Source organism: Chelonoidis abingdonii, chromosome 7 (genome assembly GCF_003597395.2).
Source record: "Chelonoidis abingdonii isolate Lonesome George chromosome 7, CheloAbing_2.0, whole genome shotgun sequence".
NCBI classification, from domain to species: Eukaryota; Metazoa; Chordata; order Testudines; family Testudinidae; genus Chelonoidis; species Chelonoidis abingdonii.
In genome coordinates, this window is record NC_133775.1 from 54,921,540 (window position 1) to 54,948,563 (window position 27,024).

At 42.1% G+C, this 27,024-nt stretch overlaps 1 protein-coding gene across 3 annotated transcripts in view; it reads right to left on the minus strand.

Annotated features, from left to right (window-relative positions):
- The window catches only part of LOC116826626 (uncharacterized protein C1orf21), a 240,529-nt gene that overhangs the window by 156,834 nt on the left and 56,671 nt on the right, over nt 1-27,024 (minus strand). The window contains exon 1 of one of the 3 annotated variants that reach the window (XM_075067877.1): nt 24,117-24,284. The exons of the other annotated variants lie outside the window; for them this stretch is intronic. The gene's annotated coding sequence lies outside the window, so the exon portion shown is untranslated. Of the gene's footprint in view, nt 1-24,116; nt 24,285-27,024 lie in introns of those variants that run through there. 3 annotated transcript variants of the gene reach the window in all.

Sequence of the window (27,024 nt, forward strand, 5' to 3'; positions counted from 1 at the left end):
GGCACTGATTGAGGGAGCTGCTGGTGGGTGGAAGGCGCTGGAAGCTGATGGGGGGCTGCTGCCATATTACTGTGGCTCTTTGGCAATGTACATTGGTAAATTCTGGTTCCTTCTCAGGCTCAGGTTGGCCACCCTGCACTAAATGATCTCTACAAAAGTAGAGCACTCATAAAGAGAGTATTCCAGCAGTCCATGTGCCTGACAAATTTGACACAAAAACAAAACAAAAAACAATACCAGAACAGGACTTTACACCATACCAACGAAAAAATGCTTATCCCTATTATCTTTTATAGGCTAATAAATACATATATTATACAGTTGAGGGAGTCCATGTTCAAAATGAGAGCATGTTCAGGCAATGTCTAAATCCCATGTTTAGGATTTCTATACACAGAAATTGTACTGATTTAAACTTAAATCTTTTTAAAATACCAATACCAATAGCTGTGTGGCTACTCTTCAAGCTAAACCAATTTTAAAAAAAGTTTAAACCAAAATAAAAGAGAGAGTGTCTACACACAAAGCTGCACCCATTTAACTAAATTGATGTAAAAATCACACCTTTAGTTAAACCAGTACAACTCTGCATACAAACACACAAATGCTCATATGTACTTAAATGTCTATGTGAGTATCCAAATGTGGGGGACAGACATTCTGGGTATGTCTACACAGCAATTAAACACTGGCAGGTGGTCTGTATCAGCTGACTCGGGCTCATTAGGCTCCGGCTGCATGGATGTAAAATTGCAGTGTAGATGTTCGTGACTCGGGCCAGCTGTGGGTGTTTAATTGCTGCGTAGACACACCTACTATTACTTTTATTTCTAAGGTTATACAATTCAAGGTCACTTAGCGGATTATGTTTTTTAATCCAGTATTTCTCAGCTTTTTATATTAATAGTTGCAGACCTTGATTATTTCACATACATCCTGTGAAAGTTTATCTATGAAAGTAGGGCCAATATAAATGCAAAATGAGATTGCAAATCCCATTACAGTTCAAAACCCAGACGCTGTGCATTGGCCAGCCTCCTTCTGACACTTGACTGTTTATAATCTATAAGCAAAATATGAACTATATAATTTCATCCACATCTTGAAAATTTTAGCGATACTTTTACTAACACTTTTCTGATCTACAAGCACTATGCCAATATTTGAATTCAAAACTCTCTCTCCTCTTTCCACTAAACAGACTAATTTCATGCCTGAGGACTGAGCCTACTATCCAGGGTGGAAAAAGAGCTGTGCCATCAAACCCCCCGCAAAGGCAACCCTCTCTCCCAATTTAATGGCTAAGGGCCTTGATTCAGCAAATCATCTAAATACACACTGAAATCCCATCCCAAACAATGTCTGTTTCCCATCCCTCCATATACACATTCTGTTCACGGTATCCTCTACCTAACCCTATATATTTTCTGCATTCTTTCTCCTCCCTCTCTGTGACGTTACTGATATAATCTGGGACCATATAGAATATGGTTGCAACCAAGGTCCTGTAGTGGCACCAAATCTTATGTAAAGGGGGTCATATAAGGTGTCTAAGACCAGGTTATGGGTTGCTGGTTATGATTTTGCTGTCTGTATGCATGTGTCATTTTGTATTTGAAGTTATGACTATTGGCTCAATACTGTCTGTACTTCAAACTTATGCTATGCCTCTGGGAGACATCCCAGATAAGTTGGTGTTAGTTCTGCCTAGCCTCCTTGATGGCCCATTAAGGACGATCAGCTACACAACCGACACATTGAGAGAAGGCAGATACGCCTTGTAACTCGGCAAAATATGCAGGAACTTGCCCATGTGACTCCAGACTCCATTTTGCTGTAATTTTCCACAGTAAGGACAAAGAGGTTCTTACACCTGGAAAAAAAGACTATAAAAGGCTGATGCCTCATCTCCATCTTGTCTTCAATCCTGCTTCTTACCTCTGGAGGGACTTTGCTACAAACTGAAGCTCTGAACAAAGGACTGAATGACTCATCCCAGCAGGGGATGTACTCCAGAGACTTGATTTGAACCTGCAGTTTACTCCATCACTGCTACAAGCCTGCACTAAGAACTTTGCCATTACTGTATGTAATTGATTCCATTTAACCAATTCTAGCTCTCATCTTTATCTTTTTCCTTTTATGATAAACCTTTAGATTTTAGATTCTAAAGGATTGGCAACCAAATGATTTGTGGGTAAGATCTGATTTGTATATTAACCGGGGTCTGGGGCTTGATTCTTTGGGATTGAGAGAACCTTTTTCCTTTATTGGGGTGTTGGTTTTCATAATCATTCATCCCCAGGACAAGTGGCACTAGTGGTGATCCTGGGAAACTGGAGTGTCTAAGGGAATTGCTTGTGTGACTTGTGGTTAGCCAGTGGGGTGAAACCAAAGTCCTCTTGGTCTGGTTTGCCTTAGAGGTGGAAAAACCCCAGCCTTGGGCTGTAACTGCCCTGGTTTAAGCGATTTGTCCTGAATTGGCACTCAGTTGGGTCCCACCAGAACCGCATCGTCACACTCCCCAAAAGGCCCCCTTCTAACTTATTAAATCAATTTGTTCTCCTCTTACTCCCATCCACCCTCTCATAAGATAGGAAATTTTACCAGACTCTAAGTAGCTGGAGAACTAATGTACTAGCTGTAGACAGAGATAGGGACCCACTGTTCAGAAGAAATGCAACTCTAACCTTCCCTCATTTTCCGCTTGCTACAAGAGAGATAATTTCCACTACTGTACAATATCACCTAGCTTTCAGTTTTAGGTTTCCTCTCCAGTAAAGCTCTAACACTGACCTTTGCTATAGCTCACAGCTTTCCCAAGCAGCAGTAGAACGAAACAGACGAGATCCCCATGCTAAACAGTGTTCTAAATAGTGGCCGTGAAAATGACAAGACTGTTCAGATTTTCACTCTGCAGTATCCTAGAAAAGCTTTGAGCAGCAGAGGCACTGGAGTTGTCAGTCTGTGGACTAAGGAAGACAGCACATCCTCAGTTAATCTTCCTTATGCAAAATATTTTCTTTGTTCCCATGAGGACTGGAAACTTACAAAATCTAAACTTCCTTTTAAAAATTAGTAATAGATGATGGCTATTGCCTGGAAAAGCTTCCTATTTACCTTGGGCAAGTGCCTGAGGCGATTTTTCAAGCCCTGATTTTATCAGTCAGCTCATTAAACAACATTTTGATATTACCAGTTAGTATGCAAAAAAGCACCATGTTAATTCCATTCATATACGTTGTAAATATTTAAATAAGAACAACCACAGAAATGAAGATGCAGCAATTTTATTTAAAACATCTTAACTGATCTTACATTCCTATAACAGAGTGAAAGTAATTGCTTATAACAATGTGTATCTGCATTAGTGTGCCCTAATAACGTAAGTGTCAGAATGTTATTTTAGATGCATAGCTTCAAATCCATACATTAGCAGGTCTGGCTCCTAGGCAGAGGCGCCCAAGCTCTCCGTGCAGCTCCTGGTCAATGGGAGTGTGGAGCTGGTGCTTGGGGTAGGGGCAGGACGCGGAGCTCTGTGGCCCCCCTGCCTAGGAGCCGGACCTGCTGCTGGCTGCTTCCAGGGCACAGTGCAGTGTCACAACAGGTATGAATTAGCCTGCCACAGCCGGGCCATGCCACCGAGACTTTTAATAGCCCTGTTGGCAGTGCTGACCAGAGCCGCCATGACCGAGTGCCTTACATTCCACAACACAGTACTGGGTCACGACCACAGTTTGAAAACCACTGACAGAGTCTGCCACGAGGCAGGTATAGTTGAGCTGCCCTATATAGGCATGCTGTCTGTTAGGGATCAGTCCAGATGGGTAGAGTTGGTTTCATTTTCCTATGGCATGTAGAAAAAGCGATGAAGAGTTTAACAACAGCTAAAGACTAGAGGGCTGGATACTCACTGGGTCCCAACTCACTGCCATGGGCAATAAGAGGGAATTGAGGGACAGCTGTAGGCAGCCTACCCTTTATGCTCTCATACAGAAGCATGAGGCGGTACAGGGCATATATGCCCCCTCAAGGAACACAGCTATTCAAAAGACTAGTCTCACGCACAAACTCCCATACATCTATAGAGGGATCCACGACGACACACACTCAAAGGATACAACCTTTCCCTCCCTTATGACAGAGCCAAAGGGTGAGATTTTCCAATAGTTGAGTCTGTAAGAGAACAGAACAGCTATCCTGCCTCCAAATTTGGGTTTCATAGTTCTGAACCTGTGGTTACTAGAGTATCCTTGGGAGAAGAGAGATGGAGAACCAGGTCTGTGATGTCAGTCAGCCAAATTGCTGCAAGGAGATCAGGTGAAGTGCCTTTTCAGCAATAAGATCATGGATGGTGAAGGGCTCATTGACTACAAACAACATATTATCAAAAGGAAGCTATGGTCGTGGTGCTGCTCATGGGCCCATATAGCTGACTGCAGAGGACAGGTGGCAGCTATCAAGGGTTCGTCTTTATAGGCACTGACTGATGTTTCCTCTATTTCTTCCTGGCATGACCTGTATCAAGGAGTCATGAAGTTATGTGGTTGGTGTAATTGGCAATAGTAATGATCCAGTAGTATGCCTGATGGACTCCCTAAATGGTCTGAGTTAGATGAACTGTTGATGAAAGTCTGGGTGGGGGTGACCCACTTACAGGCTAGGGAAATATGTCCGACAACCCTGGGCATTGGTAAATGGGAATGAGAAAAATGGCAAAGCTCTTCTCCCAAAAACATCTTGTTTCAATCAGCAACAATATCTCTGGCTGGTCCAGGACCAGTTTCTATGAGTTCTGGAAAATGGTCTGATCATCCATGACCCCAGAATGTTAGTGAACGTAATCTGCTACCTCAAGGGCAACAAGGATGAAACAATGGAAACCCCAGAATCTCAGGAAGTATGTAGTGTTTGCAGTATGCAGAGAAGAGAACCACAACAGAGTTTTATTCTTTTTATGCTCAGGTAGCATACACCAACCTTATTAATGAGAAGGGCTGTGCACAAAAGCACACAATAGTTAAACAGTAACTAGAACACAAGAACTAGAATTTGGCATTTTTTTAGATTAGAGGAAAGAACAATAAGTGTAATGCTACCTATAAATAAAAATACACATAGATGATCACTGGTCTGCGTGTCCATCTGCTCTGGTAAGCAATAAAGTGAGTTAATAAAAAAGTACACTGAGAAAAATTTACTATTAAAACTGGAAATATTAAATATTTCCTAAATCTTTAGTAACCTTGGAGTGTTAACATGATTACAGAGTGGTAAAATGCTCTGAGAACAGATACCTACTGTGACACAGATAGTATGGAAAAAACAAGGATGGCAAGTATTGTCCCAAGCATTAATTTTGCAGAACAAACATAATCCATGATACGTGACACCTTGCAATGACCAAGCCTTCTTGATACTGCCTCCATTATTGAGGGAACTTTTATTGCCTCACTGTACAGAAGTCCATGGTGGTGATGTTCAGGCACGGTTGAGGATTACTACATGTGGTATGTCTTCCTCACATGGATGTTTCTCAGGATTAGTTAATGTACGCATGGTGTTTTGAACCTGTAAAATGCAGTACTGTACACTTCAAGTGTTAAGAAACATTATTAGGACAGTATGGAAGTTTCCACCCAGTTTTGTTATAATTATATTTAACTTGAAATATTCTTTAGTTGTTCTAGAGTGTTAGTGGCATACATAGTCCAGTGGCCAAAAATAAACAGACTAGAAATCCCCGCTGAAGCAATTTGCAGTTGTGTTCACAACCCACATTGCCAATTATCCAGATTCAAGATGCAATTTGCAGGTTTCAAACTATAAAATCTTAGTAAGAAAAATCTCCTAGGAAGCTCAAAAAAATGTCTACATTTCCCAGATTAAAACATAGCAGTTTTAAGATTAACAGTTTTGTGTTTAGGGCACCAGGAGAAATGGTAGAGGCTAGACATACACACTTCCTAATGGGAGGTGAAAGACTTTATTCCCAGAGCTCCTTCTGACTACCAGCAATTACCACCATTAGAAGTGGGAGCTGAGAAACTAGAGTAGTCTCCACTCTAAATGCACACAATTTTTCTCCACTGTCCACTTCTCCCTGACTCTCTCATCAACCCTTCTGCACTTTGTTTTTCTCCCTCATGTTTCTTTCTTTTCTTTTTTTCCCAATCTTTCTTCTCAATCTTTTTCTGTCTATGTCCTGGGATTCCTCTAATTCATTTCTTCTTTCAGTACCTCTCAAAGGCCTTGCCTATAGAAGTGATCTTCCCTCTGGTCAAAGAAGACTGGACAAACTTCTGTTTGTAGCCCACAATGCTGTTCCTTCAGTTGGTCAAAGGGAATCCTTGATGAGCAGTGAAAGGCATTCCTGCCCTCCCAGGGGGTGGGGGTTCAGACTGTTTTCACAATGCTCTTGAATCACTTTTCTAGTGATCTTTCTTGGGTTTCTCTATAATGCTTATCACCATAGACTCGAAGTTCCTGCTGGCCTTGGAAAGGGAAGGGGCTTTAGGGGACGAGAGCTGAGGAAGTGTTGTTCTAAGTCAGCCATAAAAATGTTGGCATGTATGGCTGACTTAGAACAACGCTTCCTCAGCTCCCATCCTCTAACGCCCCTACTCTACTTGAGCTACGCTGATAACATCTTCATCATCTGGACTCAGGAAAACAAGCCCTTGAGGAATTCCATCATGATTTCAACAATTTCCATCCCACCATCAGCCTCAGCCTGGACCAGTCCACACAAGAGATCCACTTCCTGGACACTACAGTGCTAATAAGCAATGGTCACATAAACATCACCCTATACCGGAAACCTAATGACCACTATACTTACCTACATGCCTCTAGTTTTCCTCCAGACTACACCACACGATGCATTGTCTACAGCCAAGCTCTAAGATACAAACGATTTGCTTGAATCCTTCAGACAGAGACAAACACCTTCAAGGTCTCTATCAAGCGTTCTTACAACTACAAAACCCACCTGCTGAAGTGAAGAAACAGACTGACAAAGCCAGAAGAGTACCTAGAAGTCACTTACTACAGGATAGGCCCAACAAAGAAAGTAACAGAACGCCACTAGCCATCACCTTCAGCCCCCAACTAAAACATCTCCAGTGCATCATCAACCTATCCTGAAGGACAATTCCTCACTCTCACAGATCTTGGGAGATAGGCCAGTCCTCACTTACAGACAGCCCCCAAACCTGAAGCAAATACTCACCAACAACCACACAACAAAAACACTAACCCAGGAACCTATCCTTGCAACAAAGCCAGTTGCCCATTTCATTCTGCTGTTCCTGCTGGAGCAGCAAAGCAAATACTATTGGCAGGATAGGAGTCAAAGGCACTATGCTACCCTAACGAATTCCCTTGTAGTGTAGTCTTTTAAAATACCATGGTGAGTCCCACAAGTAAACTTCCGATAATTCCGATAATTCTGTACCAAAGTTGAAAGCTTTGCAAGGTATATCTTGTTTCCCATAACTTAGTTAAGGGATAGGGTCTCGGAGCAACTCTAAAGCTGAATACAAAATGTGTAACAGAAGAATTTACAGGTGCTTCTGTATTCTGTTTTAGTCTTTGTTTACTGCACTGAGATAGCCAGATCTACATTTTATGGGGGTTGAAAACACACAAAGTTTCCTCCCATATTAACCACTCAGGAAACCAGGTGATAATTTCACAAAGCTTTAGAGATCACATAGCAGTAAGTGCTGAACAAGTTTACAAGGAGATAAAAAGAAGTTAAAAGAGAGACTTAATGTGTAACAGTTCAGTCAGTGAAAAACCCAAGCATTTTACTTAGTGCTGTTAATTAGATTTGTTCACTGCAAAACACAGACCAGTTTGATTTTAATTTTGAAGAAAATATTTTCAGAACTATAAAGTAACACATATTTCTGTGTTTGCATTCAGTGAAGAACCTTGGAAGTCACAATGAGGGATCTTCCCCATTTCCCTATCCCTGATTAAAGTCTATCCCCTTCCTAAGTTGCCCTAGACCAGGGGTTGGCAATCTTTCAGAAGTGGTGTGTCGAGTCTTCATTTATTCACTCTAATTTAAGGTTTTGTGTGCCTATAATATATTTTAACGCTTTTAGGAGGTCTCTTTCGATAAGGCTATAATATATAACTAAACTATTGTAAGTAAAGTAAATAAGATTTTTAAAACATTTAAGAAGCTTCATTTAAAATTAAATTAAAATGCAGGGCCTCCCGAACTGGTGGCCAGCACCAGGGCAGTGAGAGTGCCAATGAAAATCAGCTCACGTGCTGCCTTCGGCACATGTGCCATAGGTTGCCTACCCCTGCCCTAGACTGTCTATGCCAGGAAAGACTTTTTTAATTGACTAAAAGTTCTGAGGCAGACAACCATAATTTTTGTCTTTGGAATGCACCAAATGGCCTATGTTGCCTTTAAAAAAAACAACATCCTGTGTAAGGTCTGAGGCCTTTTTCTGAAACCATATTAGGAAGGCAGCAGCCATGAGCCAAGAAGCAGAAAGTTACATCCTCACATTCCATCTAAATGATATTAAAACAATGTCATATTGGGTTGTTAAGAAGGCGATCCTGTCCTAATAGTACCCACTGCCACCAGATAAAGAAACAGATCTTCAGATGTTTAAAGAAAATTTTCTTTGATTGCATTTTGTCTGGCACGGAATCTCTTACAAGGCTGTGAGTTTGTCATAGAGGTCAGGGATTCCGTGACTTTCTGTGACTTCCATGACTTCTGCAGCAATCAGTGCATCTGGCTCAGGGGCAGCTCAAGCAGCTGCTGGGGCAGTCTTGGGCCACTGCGCCCCCCTGCGGCAGAGTGGGTGTGGGAGGAGGCAGGGGCTAGGACACGGGATGAGGTGAGGCAGGCTCTGAGCAGTGCTCACCTGGGGGCTCCCCGGAAGTGGCAACATCCCCCTCGCTCAGCTGCTAGGCGGAGGCGTGGCCAGGCAGCTCTGCACGCTGCCCAGAGCGCTGGCTTTGCAGGTCCCATTGGCTGGGATACTTTAGTAAAATGATTGGTTAAGGTATAGCTAAGCAGGAATCTAGTTTCACTATATAAACTAGAGTCCAAAAGGAAGTTCTTTGGAACCAACTCCAGGACACAGCCCCAAGATCAGAGCTGCCAGACCTCAACACCCTGTCAACCATATTGTGCAGAAGCTGGAGCCTCTGGATGACCTGATCCTGACTGGTCAGCAGGGAAAAGTTTGTCTGTCTTATTGGGAGCGGGGAACATTGTATGCTTAAGCACGTCAATTTCATTTTGGTGATTATTAATAAATAGATCTTAAGAATATTATTGTGTAAGGCTCTTTCACGGGTAAATGACCCTGCAAACCCACAGAGTGTAAGGTTACACCTTAAGCTCACAGAAGAGTAGGGTGGGCCTAAATTAACAGGGTTACACCTTGAGCGTGAGGAACAGGGTAAGGTGTGTGCCCTAGAGTGTGAGGTTATGCCCTGCGCCCTAGGAGCTGGGATAGATGGGTGCTCCTAGGGTGGGCAAGTAATATCTGGACTTTATTCCCTGCCTCCCTTTGCAAACTGTTCAAACACACTGTTAGCAGGCAACATAAAGCAACGCTGAAATTAATCAATTTATCTGCTAAATAAGCAGGAAAAAAATGTTACAATATAATCACATAGGTGGCAGGCATTTATTTCACTTCCTACATTGTGTCTTAAAAAACACACTATGACCTGTTGTGCATTTAAATTAGTCTGTTAAAATAAACCATTAAACAAGTATTCTGTGCAATATATTTAAAGAAAATCCATTCTATGACATAAGCAGGAACACAAAGGGACACAGAAAAGTCAAAGTGAATAATGGTGTTCTTTTCCTTTGAATGCAGAACCAGAATACGCTCGCCTTGTTCATGTTAATAGCCATGAAATGAAGCATCTTCTTCTTCTATGAAATCTGGTTGCTTCCATGATGCTATATTCCCATGTTTATTGCCACATTTCACTATCCTATTGCAAACACCATATTGTAGCCATGCTAGATGAATCTGGAAGGATGATCTAGCCAATTATACAAAGGAGAAAACTTTACCGTACAAATATCAGCAATAATGTGAAAGGAAAAAATACAATACAATACAAATACAATAATGTGAAAGGAAAATACAGCTTAATAGGATTTTGCTAAGATTGTATTAAAAATCATCCCCAGTATGGTGGGAGATTGTTGGAAAGGCACTTTGCATTTACCCCGTCAGCGAAACTATGCTCAGTGTAAAACACATCTCAAGAACATTGTGATCTTAAAAGTTAAGGAGAAAAAAAACAATACACAAGCAGGCCAGCTAAATTTTGTTAGCAGGGAGTGAACTGGCTTGATTTAGTGCCCCTAATTAGTACCTCTGTGTTATTTGTTATATTACTTGATGCAGTTGGTACCATTGCCCCATGGAGGCCCATCATACTGTCTTTATGAGCAAAATGCTTTGTTTATTGTGAATGAGATGAAACAATGGGACATTTCCTCAATACATATTTTCGATCCATTAAGCTACAAATAATAATTTCTGAATATACAGTATGTTGGCCGCAACTATGATATTATGTCAAGGGAACATTTTCTCCTTATTTAGTCCACTAAATATACCATATGTACTAATGATTCCCTCCATAAAGATTTTATTATGTCCACGATAAGATACGATTGAGAGGAGGATCTTCCTTTACCTATGTCATGATAATCCCACTATTTGCAAATTTAAGACTCACAAGCAAAAAAAATTAAAATTCATGAGCATGAAAATAGATCATAAGACCAATGATTCTGGCAGTTTGCAAAAAACAAAAAACACAAACACAATAAAAAAAGCTATTATTGTTTTATTTTAACTATTTATACAATAGCCAAGCGCTGGATGGAATTGAGATGTTACAAAATAACTGAAAGAAAGTCAGTCAATCGCTTACCTAAAGTCAGAGCAGTTTTTTGTTTTTTTAACATGACATGGCTTTTACAGCACATTCTCTCTTGCAAGTTTTTTTTTTTTATTCCCAGAATATTAATACATCAAGGAATTGGAAGATGGTGAAGATCTTACAGGATGATGAATTGGTGATACAACAGTAAATTTAGTTTGGTCTATGCAAACTGGAAATATGATGCTTTAGCAGTACTCAGAGAGAAACTAGAATATGACAACAGTATATTTCACCCGTACTTCCCATTCCTCCTTGCAATCATTGCATTTGGTATGGTATATCTGTATCATGTAAGATTTGTTTATACTTCCACACTTTCAAAAGGACTGGACATTTATCTTACCTTTTTTTCCTCTTTCGATCAGGGTATTTGGCGCCTTTGTCAATCTAAATTGCACGAAAAGAAACTAAAATACATTAAATATCTTCCTATCAGTTCTTTTCCACATAAGCAATTGCTGTAGCTATCACAGGATTTTATGGAATCATGAAACTCTTGGGGACATCTCTACCTGCTACGAAAAAAACATTCGAGAACTTCTGTGTCAGAGGTAGCCGGTTACCAAGACACCTTCCACCCCACTACAGAACAGGTTCATGGAAGAAAGATTCTTGTTTTGTTACTTGACTCCAAAGGACTGTTGGAAGCACACAGTATCTACAGTAGTTATTAGCTTGTGTAACCTGCTTAGGCCAGCAAGATCAAGCAAAATACACACATTATATTACACCAAAAGCTCTTACTAATACTAATAGCAAATAGAGGGTGTGGGCCTTTTACAGCTGATAACGTTTTTCTAAGGCATGTTTCTAAAGGTCACTCATCTTTAATCAAACCAACAATTCAATGAAACTTATTTTCTGAAGCGCTCTCTCTGCTACCTGGTACTTAGCTTATATGTGTAAACATTATGTGGTATCTCCTCACATTATTTCAAAGTTACAAGAAACCTTTCCACCCTACAGGAGAAATAAAAAGTGTAAATTCAGCTCAATGCTTAAACAGAGCTTTCCAGATTTTTTAGTGCAGTCATAACATGGATTATTATTTTGAGATGAAATGATCAGCATATTCAGGAAAAGAAATAATTGTTATGCCCAGTCACACTGTCTGTCATTCAGTTGGCTTAACCCGAAAACAAGACTGAACTGTGCAGTAATCTCAACAGCGTCACTAAGAAAAGTCCATTAACTATAGAAACAAATTTTGGGGGAAGATTAACATCAAGGTTGTGACAGAACAACTCTTCGCCCATCTGGCTCCGTTATAACCATGCTCTACATACTGCATGCTGGCTTTTCATCTGCTTTCAGACTCAGTTCAAGGTGTTGGTTCTAACCTCTGAAGCCCTGCTTTGCCTTGGAGCTAATTACTTTAGGGATTGTTTCTCTTTTCATTAGGGTGACAAACCAACCATCATATGTCCCTAACAAATCAAAATAGAGCACACTTTTTCCCACATTCCGTCAGTAATCATGCAAAGCACTATATACTCCAATGCACATGGTACAATTTTACAGTGTGACTGAGGTCTGTTCTTTTAAAATAATCGTTATACCAGGGGTGGCCAACCTGTGGCTCTGGAGCCACATGCGGCTATTCAGAAGTTAATATGCGGCTCCTTGTATAGGCACCGACTCCGCGGCTTGAGCTACAGGCACCAACTTTCCAACGTCCCGAGGGTGCTCACTGCGCAACCCCTGGCTCTGCCATCGGCCCTGCTCCCATTCCACCCCTTCCCGCATCCTCCCCTGAGCCTGCTGTGTCCTTGCTCCCTCCCCTCCCACCCAGAGCCTCCTGTATGCCACGAAACAGCTGATTGGGAGGTGCGGGGAGGGAGGAGGAGGCGGCGCTGATCAGCAGCCAGTGGGCAAGAGGCGCTGGGAGTGAGGAGCTGATGTGGGGCTCCTGATGTATTACTGTGGCTCATTGGCAATGTACATTGGTAAATTCTGGCTCCTTCTCAGGCTCAGGTTGGCCACCCCTGGTTATACTGTATTTTGTCCCTCATGCAGTTTTTTTTTTTTTTTATTTCCTTGAAATGCAGTTGGTCACCCTCTTTTCCATGTACCACAATGATCACTGAGATCACCATATGAATTGCTTTTTCTAACAGTTCCTAGATGTACTCTCAGATGCAGGGCATGCTCTATAGAGAGTCTTTTGCCCCAGCGGCACCTTCCTTCTAAATAACAGAGTTTGACTTTATCGATCATCGAAGAGCAATGCAAGAAATATTTTTGGCCAGACATTTCTTAAATATAGACCATAAGAGGGTTCTTTAGGGTTAGATGCAGCCAGTATAAGGAAGAAGGTTGTTTATGCAGCCTATTGCAGATAATTCCACTTAACATCTGTTTGCATTTAATCTATGTCATTCGTCTAGATACTATGTGTACAGAACAAATAAAATCAATAAGATTAAATAAAAATTGCCAGACAGACTTGCAGAGCTCATATATACCAACTGATATATGGTTTCAGGTGCCAAGAAAAATTAAATGTCTCCTAGCCACAACAGTCTGAACATACCCCATATGTTAAATCACTCTAGTACAGTGCCTCCAAGGGATCCAAGGTGTGCATTAATTAACACTGCAGAACCATCTGAAGTGTCTCATTGTGATCACAATTTGACTGCTTTCATTATCAAATTATGGCAAGTTAAAAATAGTTTCCAAACACCCTTGTGCCATGTAAAATAGTTCCTATGGACTTTTAAAAAGCCAAATAATGGTATTTAAAAGTAAATTTAACAGTTTCTAAATGGAATTATTTTTATTACAGATTTCCAGGATCAGGTTTCTCTTCTTCTTCTGGCCCCACTTACCCATTTGGACTTTTACTGCTCTACAATAAAACAGTACTACCTCCCCAGCCCCATCTAGCCCTTTGGGTGCCCCAAAAAGCTTTTAAAGTAAGTGAATACAGAAACAGACTTGCCAGTTACCCCAATATTCAAATTACCCAGAGATTACGGAAACAAAGATTAACTAACCTCACAACTCAATCCCTACCACCATCCTTTGTTCAGCATCATTTCACCTTGTCTTGGGAATGGCCTTTAGTTCCTCTCATTGGCTTTGCAACCCAAGCCCCTGTACATCTGTTCTTTAGTTATACTGTTTTCAGGACTCACCTGGGAACAGCTTCGTGCTCCCTAATGAGTGTCACAATACAATACAAGATACCAACCAGTCAGAATAAGGGAATGAGGTGGCAGCTGAAAATAAAAATGGAGCTGTTCCTCTCTGCACCAATGCTGAGCAGCAATATCGAGTCGCAGGCTGCCCTAAGGCTGCCTCCTACGCATCTGTGATAATAAGAGCTACACCAAGAACTGCTATAATGCTCTACTTAAGTTAAAACTAAAACAAAACAATTCAGCTGTGCATAAGCAGTCAGGAGAGATGAGTAGGGGCAGGATAACAGGCGACCTGCTGTAAATGTGTCAGAGAGGCAACACTTTTCTGTCATTTGCCCTCTGATGCTGCTCTTCTGGGTACAAGCAGACAGCAATTTAATGGGGCTCTCTTCTTGGTGCGATATCTGGGGAACCAGAAATCCCTTCTCTCTGGACTGACAAAATTAAGGCTATAGAGACGGGCCCTGGCTGACACTCATAAAATTGTTTGTTGGCTCATCCTCATTTGTGAGGAGATCTGCTCTTGCTACAGCTCCCTCGATGGACTCCAACAAGTTACGAAGCCTGTTAAATGACAGACAACAGCAATCCATCCACAGGATGAGGAGTTGGAGACCTGGTGAATCATTACTATTCTAACTAGCTTTGCCCATTGAAACACTGGCCCTCAAATGGCCCCTTCCTCCTCATTGCCAACACAGATCTCCTTGGTTTTCTGATACCCTAGGTTGGATAAATAGAGAGGGATGGAAACTTGAACACTGATAGCAGAAAACAATGGCCGATTCAGACAGGATAAAACAAATTCCTCAAAGCCTATGCTGAGACTGTATTAAGGGCCAAGAGGACCTTCCTGACCACCTTTACTGAAGTTGCCAAATCCCTCCATAAGCAGTTATCCAGAGTGGCTGCCCGCTTCATTCATCCTGAATGCCTATAGCAACAAGCTCTGAGAAGAGCTATCATCCTACGTAGCTGGAACAATCATTCACATTTGGGAATGCTTCTCAAACAGCAAGGATCCACTCTGCCTTTATCAATCAAGCAATAGCCTGCCTGCAGTCAGTACACTCACTCATCACGCATCCTAAAAGAGTTTTGAGCCAAGACTTGTGAATCCAACCCATGCTCTTCCTGGAGCGTGAAAGAGAGTCATGAACAGCTGTCACCACCCCTGACTGAAATAGCCAATGTCACTCAGAGAAGGAATCTTCCTTTCCTCCTTCAAACAAGCAATAGTCCGACAAACCCTGACAAAACCCACCCTGGATACTTCAGTCCGAGCCAATTACCACCAATGACAAACTTCCCACTCCTGAGCAAGCTCACAGAGAAGCTAGCAAAAGGTCAACCTACAAGCTCATATAACAGAAACTAAAATTCTAGATCTGGCTCAATCTAGACTCAGGACACGGAATGGAAACCACTTCAGTGGCACTGACAGATGATCTCCTGTGAATGGATAGAGAACAGATATCTATTCTCATCCTCTTGAAACTCTCCACAGCATTCAACATTGTTGACCATGATATACTGCTGCCTCACCTGAGAGAAGTGGCAGGAGTCCACTTTAATACACTAACATGGTTTGAGTCCTTCCTGGAGGGATGCACTCAAAAAGTACTGTTGGAAACTGCATCGCTACCACTAGCCCCCTCATTTGTGGGGTTCAATTTTCACCAGGGTCCTTTTCAACATCTACATGCAACCACTTGACCAACTGACCAGGGTCAATTTTCACTCTGGTCCTTTTCAACATCTACGCAACCACTAGGTGAACTGGCCAGATGACATGGATTCAAGAGCCAGCAATATGCAGATGATACACAGTCCTACCTATCTTTCCTCACTACCACCAAGATGGCTCTTTGTTTAGCTGAACCTGAGCAAAACTGAGGTGATGCTGGTGGGCAGAGGAAAGTATTTTGAGGAGTTTACAGCCACAGTTTAGTACATAGTTTAGGAGTATTCTTGGATTCCTCACTGATGCTGAGCTCTCACTTTGCAACAGTCAGAAGTAATGCTTTCTACCAGGTCCGGTTGGCTAGGAGAATCTGTGCCATCCCGGTGGACTTTGTATTGCCTTGGTTATTCATGCCTTTGTCACCATTTGGCTGGATTATAGCAATGCAATGTACCTGGGAATGAAGCTTTCAGTACTTGGGAAACTTTAACTAGTTCCAAACACTGCAGCATGTCTCCTCAGCAACACAGGCTACTGTGAACATATCAGACCTGTCTTCCACTCTCTACATGGGCTCCCTGCAGAATTCTGAATCAAGTTCGAGGTCTCAAGTCCTTATCTTCACTCTGGGCCCAGAATATCCAAAAAATCATCTAAAGCTCCAGGACAAAGAGCATAGTTGACAACTATGCTTCTCTGGCACAACTGAACTCTCACCTTGTCTGTGTGGGAGACAGAACCTTCTAGTGGACTGGGCTGAGACTGTGGAATGAACTCCACCAAGTACTAAGACCCTCACAAACCTCACCACTTTCTACTCCAAGAGCAAGACATTTCTTTGACCTTGCCATTTCTAATATAAAGACATAGCAGTGAGAGTTAAAGAGTGAGGGTACATCTACACTACAGTATTATTCCGATTTTACATAAACCGGTTTTGTAAAAACAGATTGTATAAAGTTGAGTCCACGCGGCCACACATAGCACATTAATTTGATGGTGTGCGTCCATGTACCGAGGCTAGCGTCGATTTCCAGAGCGTTGCACTGTGGATAGCTATCCCATAGTTCCCGTAGTCTCCCCCACCCATTGGAATTCTGGGTTGAGATCCCCGTGCCTGACTGGGCAAAACACATCGTCGCGGGTGGTTCTGGGTACAGCCTCACCCCTCCCTCCGTGAAAGCAGCAGCAGCAACCGTTTCGCGCCTTTTTTCCTGGGTGAACTGTGCAGACACCATACCATGGCAAGCATGGAGTCCACTTAGCTTAAGACAGCAGTCATGAACATTGTAAACGCCTCGCGTTACCATGCAGTTTATGCTGAACCAGGACCTGCAAAACCAGGCGAGGAAGCGGCGGCTACGGCAGCGCGGTAACGAGAGTGATGAGGACATGGACACAGAATTCTCTCAAACCGTGGGCCCCTGCACTTTGGAGATCCTGCTGGTAATGGGGCAGGTTCTAGCCGATTTTGGGCCCGGGAAACTAGCACAGACTGGTGGGACCGCATAGTTTTGCAGGTGTGGGACGATTCGCAGTGGCTGCGAAACTTTCGCATGAGTAAGGGCACTTTCATGGAACTTTGTTACTTGCTTTCCCCTGCCCTGAAACGCCAGAATACCAAAATGAGAGCAACCCTCACAGTTGAGAAGCGAATGGCAATAGCCCTCTGGAAGCTTGCAACGCCAGACAGCTACCGGTCAGTCGGGAATCAATTTGGAATGGGAAAATCTACTGTGGGGGCTGCTGTGATGCAAGTAGCCAAAGCAATCGTTAAGCTGCTGCTACGAAAGGTTGTGACTCTGGGAAACGTGCAGGTCATAGTGGATGGCTTTGCTGCAATGGGATTCCCTAACTGTGGGTGGGCCATAGATGGAACCCATATCCCTATCTTGGCCCCGAGCACCAGGGCACCCAGTACGTAAACCGCAAGGGGTACTTTTCAATGGTGCTGCAAGCACTGGTGGATCACAAGGGACGTTTCACCAACATCCACGTGGGATGGCCAGGAAGGGTTCATGACGCTCGCGTCTTCAGGAACACTACTCTGTTTAAACGGCTGCAGCAAGGGAATTACTTCCCAGACCAGAAAATAACAGTTGGGGATGTTGAAATGCCTGTAGTTATCCTGGGGGACCCAGCCTACCCTTGATGCCATGGCTCATGAAGCCATACACAGGCAGCCTGGACAGTAGTCAGGAGCTGTTCAACTACAGGCTGAGCAAGTGCAGAATGGTGGTAGAATGTGCATTTGGCCATTTAAAGGCGCGCTGGTGCACATTACTGACTCGCTCAGACCTCAGCCAAACCAATGTCCCATTGTTATTGCTGCTTGCTGTGTGCTCCACAATCTCTGTGAGAGTAAGGGGGAGACCTTTATGGCAGGGTGGGAGGCTGAGGCAAATCACCTGGCGCTGATTACGCACAGCCAGACACCAGGCGATTAGAAGAGCACACCACGAAGCGGTGCGCATCAGAGAAGCTTTGAAAACGAGTTTCATCACGGGCCAGGTACAGTCTGACTGCTGTGTTTGTTTCCCCTTGATGAACCCCCCCTTGATTGACTCATTCCCTGTAAGCAACCCACCCTCCCTCTTCATTACAGTTTTGCTTAAGGAAATAAAAAGTCACTATCGTTTAAAAATCATGTATTCTTTATTAAAAAGTCATTATAAAAAGAGGAGAGAACTGACAAGGTATCCCGGGTGTGGTTTTGGGAGGAGGATAGAGGGAAGGAAAGGCCACTAAAAATATTTCAAAGTAATGACAGCTTTTGGTTGGGCTGTTCACAGGGGTGGAGTGAGGTGGTGCACGAAGCCTTCCCCCATGCGTTCTTACACGTCTGGGTGAGGAAGATATGGAACATGGTGAGTGGTGAGGTGGCTACACAGGGCTGCAGTGGCACTCTGTGACCGTGCTGCTGTTCCTGAAGCTCCACCAGACGTCGGAAGATGTCAGTTTGATCACGCAGCAGCCCCAGCGTTGCATCATGCCTCCTCCGATCTTCCTGCCGCCACCTCCTCATCACGTTTGTCCCTCCTGTCCTCAATTCACTGGCATCTTTCCTGTAATTTGATACCACCTGTCCTTCCACTCATTCAGATGAGCTCTTTCATTGCGGGTTACTTCCATGATTTCCAAGAACATTTCGTCTCACGTCTTTTTTTTCCACCGCCTTATCTGAGATAGCCTTCGGGATGGAGTAGGGAGGCTTGAAAATTTGCAGCTGCATGAGGAGGGAAAAAAGGGAGAGAAGTATTTAAAAAGATACATTTTACAGAACAATGCTTATACTCTTTCACAGTGAACAACACTATTCACCTTACATAGCACATGTGATTTCACTACAAGCTCGCATTTTGCATCTTAATATTGAGTGCCTGCGGCTCTGGTGTTAGAGATCTCACAGACGCAGGTGGAGGCAGCAGAATTCAGCTTGCATGCGGCCATGGTAAGCCATTGTCTTTCGGCTTCTGCAGCCTTCATATACACAGCGCCCTCCTTTCCAAATACCAAAGCAAAGCCGTTCAGTGCTGCTTCTTTCCTGTTAACATGCAGCAGCAGAAACCATGCCCCCATCCAATTCTCTGATGATGCTTTAACCCCTTCCCCCACTGCGTGGCTGGTATCATGGAAGATCACTGCTAATCACCCCTTCCCCCCACCGCGTGGCTGGTAGCAGGGAAGATCCCTGATAGCCAAACGCAAAAAAGCTCAGTGCCATTACCTCCCTCCCTCCCCCTGCTTAGCTACCTGCAGGAAGGATTTCTTTTAAGCAACAGGCAAAACAGCCCAGTAGGAATGGCCATCTCTGTCCCCTTAATTAAATTCCTGAATTTCAACCAGGTTACCATGAATGATATCACTCTCCATGAGGATAACATCAGCGAGATAGAGAACGGATGTTGCTTGAATGCCAGCAATCACCGGACCATATGCAGCTAGGCTTTGTCATGCAATGATCCAGATTACTTGCTACATGCATGGCGTGGTCAAGGGTCTACCATGGTGGACGGAATAAGGCTGCCTTGCCCAGAAACCTTCTGCAAAGGTTTTGGAGTACCTCCAGGAGAGCTTCATGGAGATGTCCCTGGAGGATTTCCGCTCCATCCCCAGACATGTTAACAAACTTTTCCAATAACTGTACTGGCTGCGAATGCATCCCAAGTCCTCAGGGCAAATCAATCATTAAAAAATGCTTGCTTTAAACCATGTTTTATATTTACAAAGGTACTCACCAGAGGTCCCTTCCATGGCTTCATTGTGTGGGTACAGTGGCTTTGGAGGGCTGGGAGGGTAATTCCATCAGGGTGAGAAAAAAGCTCCTGGCTGTGTGGGGAGAACGGAGTGCTGTGTGCTCTCTGCAAGCTCGTCCTCCTCTCCTCCTCCTCATCTTCCCGTCCGCAGAATCCTCAGCCATGGCTGAGATTACCACTCCCACCTCGGAATCCACGGACAGGGGTGGGGTAGTGGTGGCTGGCGACCCCGAGAATTGCATGCAGCTCAGCGTAGAAGCGGCATGTTTTCGGCCCTGACCCGGACCTTCCGTTTGCTTCTTTGGTTTTCTGGTAGGCTTGTCTGAGCTCCTTAACTTTCACTCTGCACTGCACTGAGTTCCTGTGTGGCCTCTCTGCATCAAGCCTTGGAAATTTTTTTCAAATGTTTTTTCATTTCGTCTTTTGGAACGGATTCTGTTAGCACGGAATCCTCTCCCATATAGCGATCAGATCCAGTACCTCCTGTGCAGAGTACATGCTGGAGCTCTTTTCGATTCTCAGGAGACTGCATTGTTACCTGTGCTGGTGAGCTCTGCGTGGTCACCTGTGCTGGTGAGCTCTCCACGCTGGACAAACAGGAAATGCAATTCAAAAGTTCCCGGGGCTTTTCCTGTCTACCTGGCCAGTGCATCCGAGTTCAGATTGCTCTCCAGAGCGGTCACAGTGGTGCACTGTGGGATACCGCTCGGAGGCCAATACGGTCGATTTGCGGCGGCCACACTAACCCTAATCCGATATGGTAATACCGATTTCAGCGCTACTCCTCTCGTCAGGGAGGAGTACAGAAACCGGTTTAAAGAGCCCTTTATATCGATATAAAGGCCCTCATTGTGTGGACGAGTGCATTAAATCGGTTTAACGCTGCTAAAATCGGTATAAACGCGTAGTGTAGACCAGGCCTGAGTGAGAGTACACAACACATTTATGTGTGAGAGAAAGAGAGCACACTACGTGTGTGTGTGTGTGAATATACATATATTTTAAAAAACTCACAACACACTTAGCAAAACAAGAAAACTCCATAGAGCACATTTCACCTCTGGGTAGAGGATAAGAAAACAAAACAGCACATGACAGATGTGTAATCATGTTGCTTGAGGCACTACTGAGAGGCGCTTATACTTACAGTGATAAGGACAGTTCAAAAACCTTTGCTGAACTGAACAGAATAATATTCTATGCCTTTCAGTCTAATTTCCCTCTCCAGAAGGAGCGTGCAGGTTCAGTTTTGGTTCATAATGGAGTCAATTTCATTTTCAGTTTCTCTCACATTAGCACAGCGATGTTGAGCTTTAACTCATAATACTGCAGGGATGCATTCAAACCCAGAAAAATATTTCCATTGACTTTAAAAAATATTGTGGGAACATTTCTATTCACAAAGTTTGGTGAAAATATTTTTAGAAACTTTTTTAATTTTGTAGTCTAAACCACCTCACAATGTCTCTTTGACAATGCACTAGTTCACTTTAAATGACTGCTTAGGTCTTGTCTACCCACAAACTTGCACTGGTTTAGTTAAAATCAGGGCAAACTCTGTGCAGACACTTATTTCAGGTTAGAAGTGGCTTATGCTGGTTTAGCTCAAATCTGATCTCGATCTACTTAAACTACAATGAAAGTTACTCTTAAACCGATATATGAAGGTCCACACAGCCTTTTGCACCAGTTTAAACACAAATGATTTTAACTCACCTCTTTAGTTGAACTGGCACAATTCTCCTTTTGGACAACGTATTAGTTAAGCACATGTGCTACCAGATGTCACGCAGATAGCTCATTTTGAGAGTGCAAAAACTATGTGACATTAAAAAAGATCAGGCAATTTAAGTTCTCCTGTAAGAGGGCATTCTAATTTATCTGTTAATTACTCTTCTGCAACCTTCAGAATGGTAAATTATTAACCAGTGCTGCTCACTATTCAAAATGAAATTGGAAATGACAGGATACGAAGACCAAGAAATGTTTAGAAACTTTTAGTGAGCTATATTTAATTCCTGCCATAATGTTCCTATGTGTCATCAAGGAATATCAAGCACTGCTCCTCTAAGGGGAGGTGTAGTAGTACAAGAGGAGTGGGAGAGCTAACATCAGCCAGGATGGATGTGTCATGCCAGAATTCCAAAATCACAGACAAGAGTAGATCAGCTTTAGTTGTGAGGAAGTCATGAATCTAATGGGGCATCCAGCTGAAATCTTGTATGATTTGTTTGCACTCTGCATCAGCACACCCCTGGCAAGAAGCCACAAGGAAAAAAACACAAATGGAATGTATGGACCATCTAGAAAGTCTACAGATTCATTTGAGGACAAAGCACAGAAAGCCACATGAAGCAGAAAAAACACGAACTCCACTGAAACACCAGCCAAGAGAAAATTTGTACTAAATAATTTCAACAAGTTCAAACTGCTAATACAGTAAGCAGCAGTTGAAATAAGATGGGAACTTCCAGAGAATCAACAGTGCTGTTAAAACCTCCTGACTGGGAAAAAGTGACTGGCTGACATAATCTTTGCAGCCAGCTAGTTTTCCAAAATTTTAAATTGGGAGATGGAGGACAACCCTATATACTGTATGTTGCATGCAACTGTTCCCCCAACTAGGCAGAAAAGGCAGAACCGATTAATATTAAAATTTACGTGACTGTTTAATTCACAGAATACAGTGATCAGCTGAAGAGAAAACCTTCATGCTGGATCCATATCCAAGCTCTGAATTCTTACTTCTACCTCAGCCCTGAAACTCAGGGAAAAGATGAGTAAGAAAAGTTTGAGAAGATTTTCAAAGGCACAAATGGAAGCAAGACATGCAATTCCCATTGGCTTTCAATGACAGCTGGATACCTAACTGTCCTGTACCTGAATACATCATCTGTGACAGTCTTCTGCCTTTGTCATACTCAGAATATTATGAAATGAACTCTTAGATGCAAGGAGTGAGAAAAGGTAGCACAACAATTCTGGGAATATATGCAAAGTGAGAATGCGGAAATTTCATACAATGAGACCCCCCTACATGTTATCCATAACAGAAATAAAAATAATAATAAATCACTAAAATTATCTGACCTGGTTTTGGTACTAAAATAAAAATGTTTTCTTTTTCCTCGTATTGTTCTGATTCACAGCTGAAACAACACAAAAGTTGTTGCTTTGGCAGTGCTGTGTGTATTGTAATATAAGCTCTACGCAGTGTTATATGTCATGCCAATACTTTCCTTCTGGGTCTACCTCAAAATGTACATTTCCTGGCACACTGATAAGATTTTTAAGAAATGGTAGATTTTCATTTAAAGCTTTGATCCTTGTTCACTAACTCAATGTGCATTATTATTGCTGATCCCCCTAGCTATGTCCTACAAGAATTAATTACAGAAGCTTTTCTGACTGAATAGTGTATGGCCCCAACCCTGTGCCCACTGGGAGTTCCATTGACTTCAATAACAGGGCTCTGTATGGGCTCAGACCACATGAAACATCTTGCAGGATCGGGGTCTATGAGTCTGAGACTGTGTGCGACAGTGAAATGTCAAAGCAGATGCATCCAACTGTAAAACATAGCCAGCAAACAGCTGTAAAATGTCAGACATATTGACCCTTTACTCCTGCAATTAGCTTTTCACGTGTGAAAAAGTGCAGCTGTTTTCTTGAGAGCAAGCCCTGCAATATATTTATAACTTCTCTCCCCCCTTTGAATTTCAAGTCTGAGGAGGATTTCTTGTAAGGTTACAAAAAAATATAATTTATGAATTTAAGCAACCGGCAGGCTCTCTTAGATAAGATTTTATTGTATTAGTAAAGCAATACCAACTTCTGATTTATTTTAAATCAAAACTGAGAGAGTTTAAATAAAGAAGTCAGAGAACTTTGAATCCCAGCACTTTAGTAAACATTAACACTGAAGAGTCCTTAGAAAGCTCACAAGAAGCAAAACACTTCCAGGATGACAGAACTGCAATAAGTGAAACGTACAGTGAACCTCTCTTTTCCAAGGTATGGGGCTGACACTAAGTGCAATCTAGAAAAGGAGAAAAGTTTGTACTTTACCTGAAGCTCAATTCCCTTTTTAGAGTGATTTCCACCATTACCCGGGATCTCCCAGCTGTGGAGTTCACATTCAGCGCATTTCACCAACTCAGGTCCTAGATCTCAAGCTCAATTTTCTAGCCCTCTCTCTTCAAGAGGAAGATAGCTGTGCTTCTCAGCAGTTAGGAACATTTCACTAAGCTGCTCAGAAAAAGGCTAGGGCACCCAGCTGCCTGACTGCTTGTTTACAAGAGAAGAACTGCCATAGCAAAACATAAAATTCACCTGTCCCTGATATACAGCAATCTTCCCTGCAGACAAAAATGATTTGATAGTTTTTGACTAAAAACTGAAGCAAAGCAATTAAATCAGCAACATTGTGCCCTTCTAATGTGCTTCTCTCTGCTTTCCTGCTTATAATACTGAAAAACTGCTCACGCTACTACTTATCTATAAAAAGAACATTTTTTTTAAATGCAAGTGCACCACACAAAATGGCTTCTAAACAGGGCAGCCACATTCCCCCAAGTATAAATTAGTGCTGAACAATAGTTTACAAAGATTGTGTGTTCTTCATCACAAATGGCTGAATGATGATGATTACCACTGAATAAGGATGGCATAACCTGGGAGCTAATTCTGTTTTATTTATAAAGCAGTAACCTACAAACTGAGTCCAATTTACAGCAATTGCATTTAACTTCTGTCAGTTCAGCAGAACAATATAACTGCAACTAATGGGATCATTTATAGTTGCAATAAATTGCACAACTCCAGACAACTGATAAATATAGCATAATGGAAATCAGTCTACTCTAAAGAACAAATGAAACACCCTAGCAAATTAATTCTTCAGTCAATATCATTATCAATATTCTGTATTTTTCAACCACATACTTTATGCATATTTTGTGCATTTTAATTAATGTACAGCAGCAGAGAGTTTATATTTTAATCACCTTGTTACATGGGGGTATATTTCATTATTAAAATGTAATCAGGTCTGGAACTATGCATACAATACCATACAGGAGATAAACTAACAACAGGCATTTTCTGCATGGATGTTTCTTGCTACTTACGTCTTGAATCACATTCTTCAAAATTAAAAATGTTATATGTCTATGAACATAGCCAAAATATACAAATATTGTTTTGCCATATATAGTAGTTCAATACACAGTTTTTGTGCTCATAAATCAAACACTTCATTACGGGATGTTAGAAACTCCAGAAGGTAAATCTAGGGCCGGCAACATTAATACTTTAGGATAAAAGGAGGGCAAGGAAGAAGATGATCTTTCTATTTCTCTGTAAGGGCTGACTGAGGAACAACTGGGGAAAATTCAATACTGAACACAAACTCTCAATAGGCTTTTCAACTGCCCCCTTTTCATACTATAGTATGACAAGAAGGGACATCAGGGACAGAACTTTATAGAATCCCATTAATTACATTTAACTTCTTGGGTGATTGAGACAAAATTTTCTCAAAGTGTTAGAGAGAAGGTTAACTACTGGGATAGTAAGCTAATCTTTCTGGATGTCACAACAGAAACAAGCCTGCAGTTGAGGCTTCAAAGAGACACCATATATTTGGGGGGGTGGGGGGGGTTAAGTTATACTTCTAACTAAAAATATAGTACCTGCTATTGTAATAAATAGCCTTTATTACATTATTCTATTCTTCCATATGTAGAAATTTTTCTTTTCTATGTAAGAAATAGCCACCACAGTTTTCACAGAAGAGCTTCCAAAGTATTGAATAGCTGCAGTAACAATGATCCTGCAATGAGCTCCCTGAAAACTCTCAAATTCACCCATTCAAAGCTCTTGGCAGGAGTAGGGGCTTATATATGCAAGCTGGGCATTCTGAAAATATTGAAGATCAGCTCAAATTTCTCCAACTACTAGAAGGTGAAAGTCATGAACATGTCATTTGCAAGGTAATTTCCCTTTTGATTTGTCATAAGGGATTTGATTTTACCTTGAATTTTACTTCTGTAAAAACAGAGTGATCTCCAGACAGCAGAAGGATAACTTGTTAGAACTACATTAAGTTCATGGATACACTTCAATCCATTAATTTCTGAAATGTAAGCTTATTCACAATGATTATACCTATTCCTCAGCCAAGTAACTCTACTAAGAAACTTACAGATATCCAAAGTATAATCCTCCTGGTTATGTATCAGAGGGGTAGCCATGTTAGTCTGGATCTGTACAAAGCGACAGAGTCCTGTGGCATCTTATAGACTAACATGTATTGGAGCACAAGCTTTCGTGGGTGAATACCCACTTCGTCAGATGCATGTCACCCACAAAAGCTTATGCTCCAATATGTCTGTTAGTCTATAAGGTGCCAGAGGACTCTGTCTCCCTCCTAGTTATGTTATTCCTGCATGCTTTTTTCTGCCAGGAACTAAGCAAAATAATTGAAAGACACAAGGAAAATTTTTATATAGATCTATCTTGGGGTCTGAAACCCCCCAAAATGTTAGCCTTATTTTAACTATGGACATTGAAAAAGAAATTCAACTTTTTATTTCCCAGGAACAATCTGCAAGGTCTATTAATTAGAGAAATCTAGAAATGTGAACAGCAAGTCTGATAAATATTTGGTAGAAAGATCCCCGTGCATTCAGATCCTATTAACATGGTCACATCTCACCAAACAGCAGTGACCATACATAGTGAGGTTCTATAAAGTATTAACTAGTTCATGGCAAGGAAAAGGCCCTCTCCACCAGTACTGAAATATTAAAAAAGGAGATGCACCACAGCAGCAAGGAAAAGAGGGGGAAGATGTTGCTAAGCAACTAGATGGTTCTGACAGCTGAGTTGGGGGAAGAGAAACAGAACTAAAGGGAAGGAGGGATTCAACTGAAAAACATTTTGTTTATGAGCAGTAAGGAGGGGATTGAGAGCC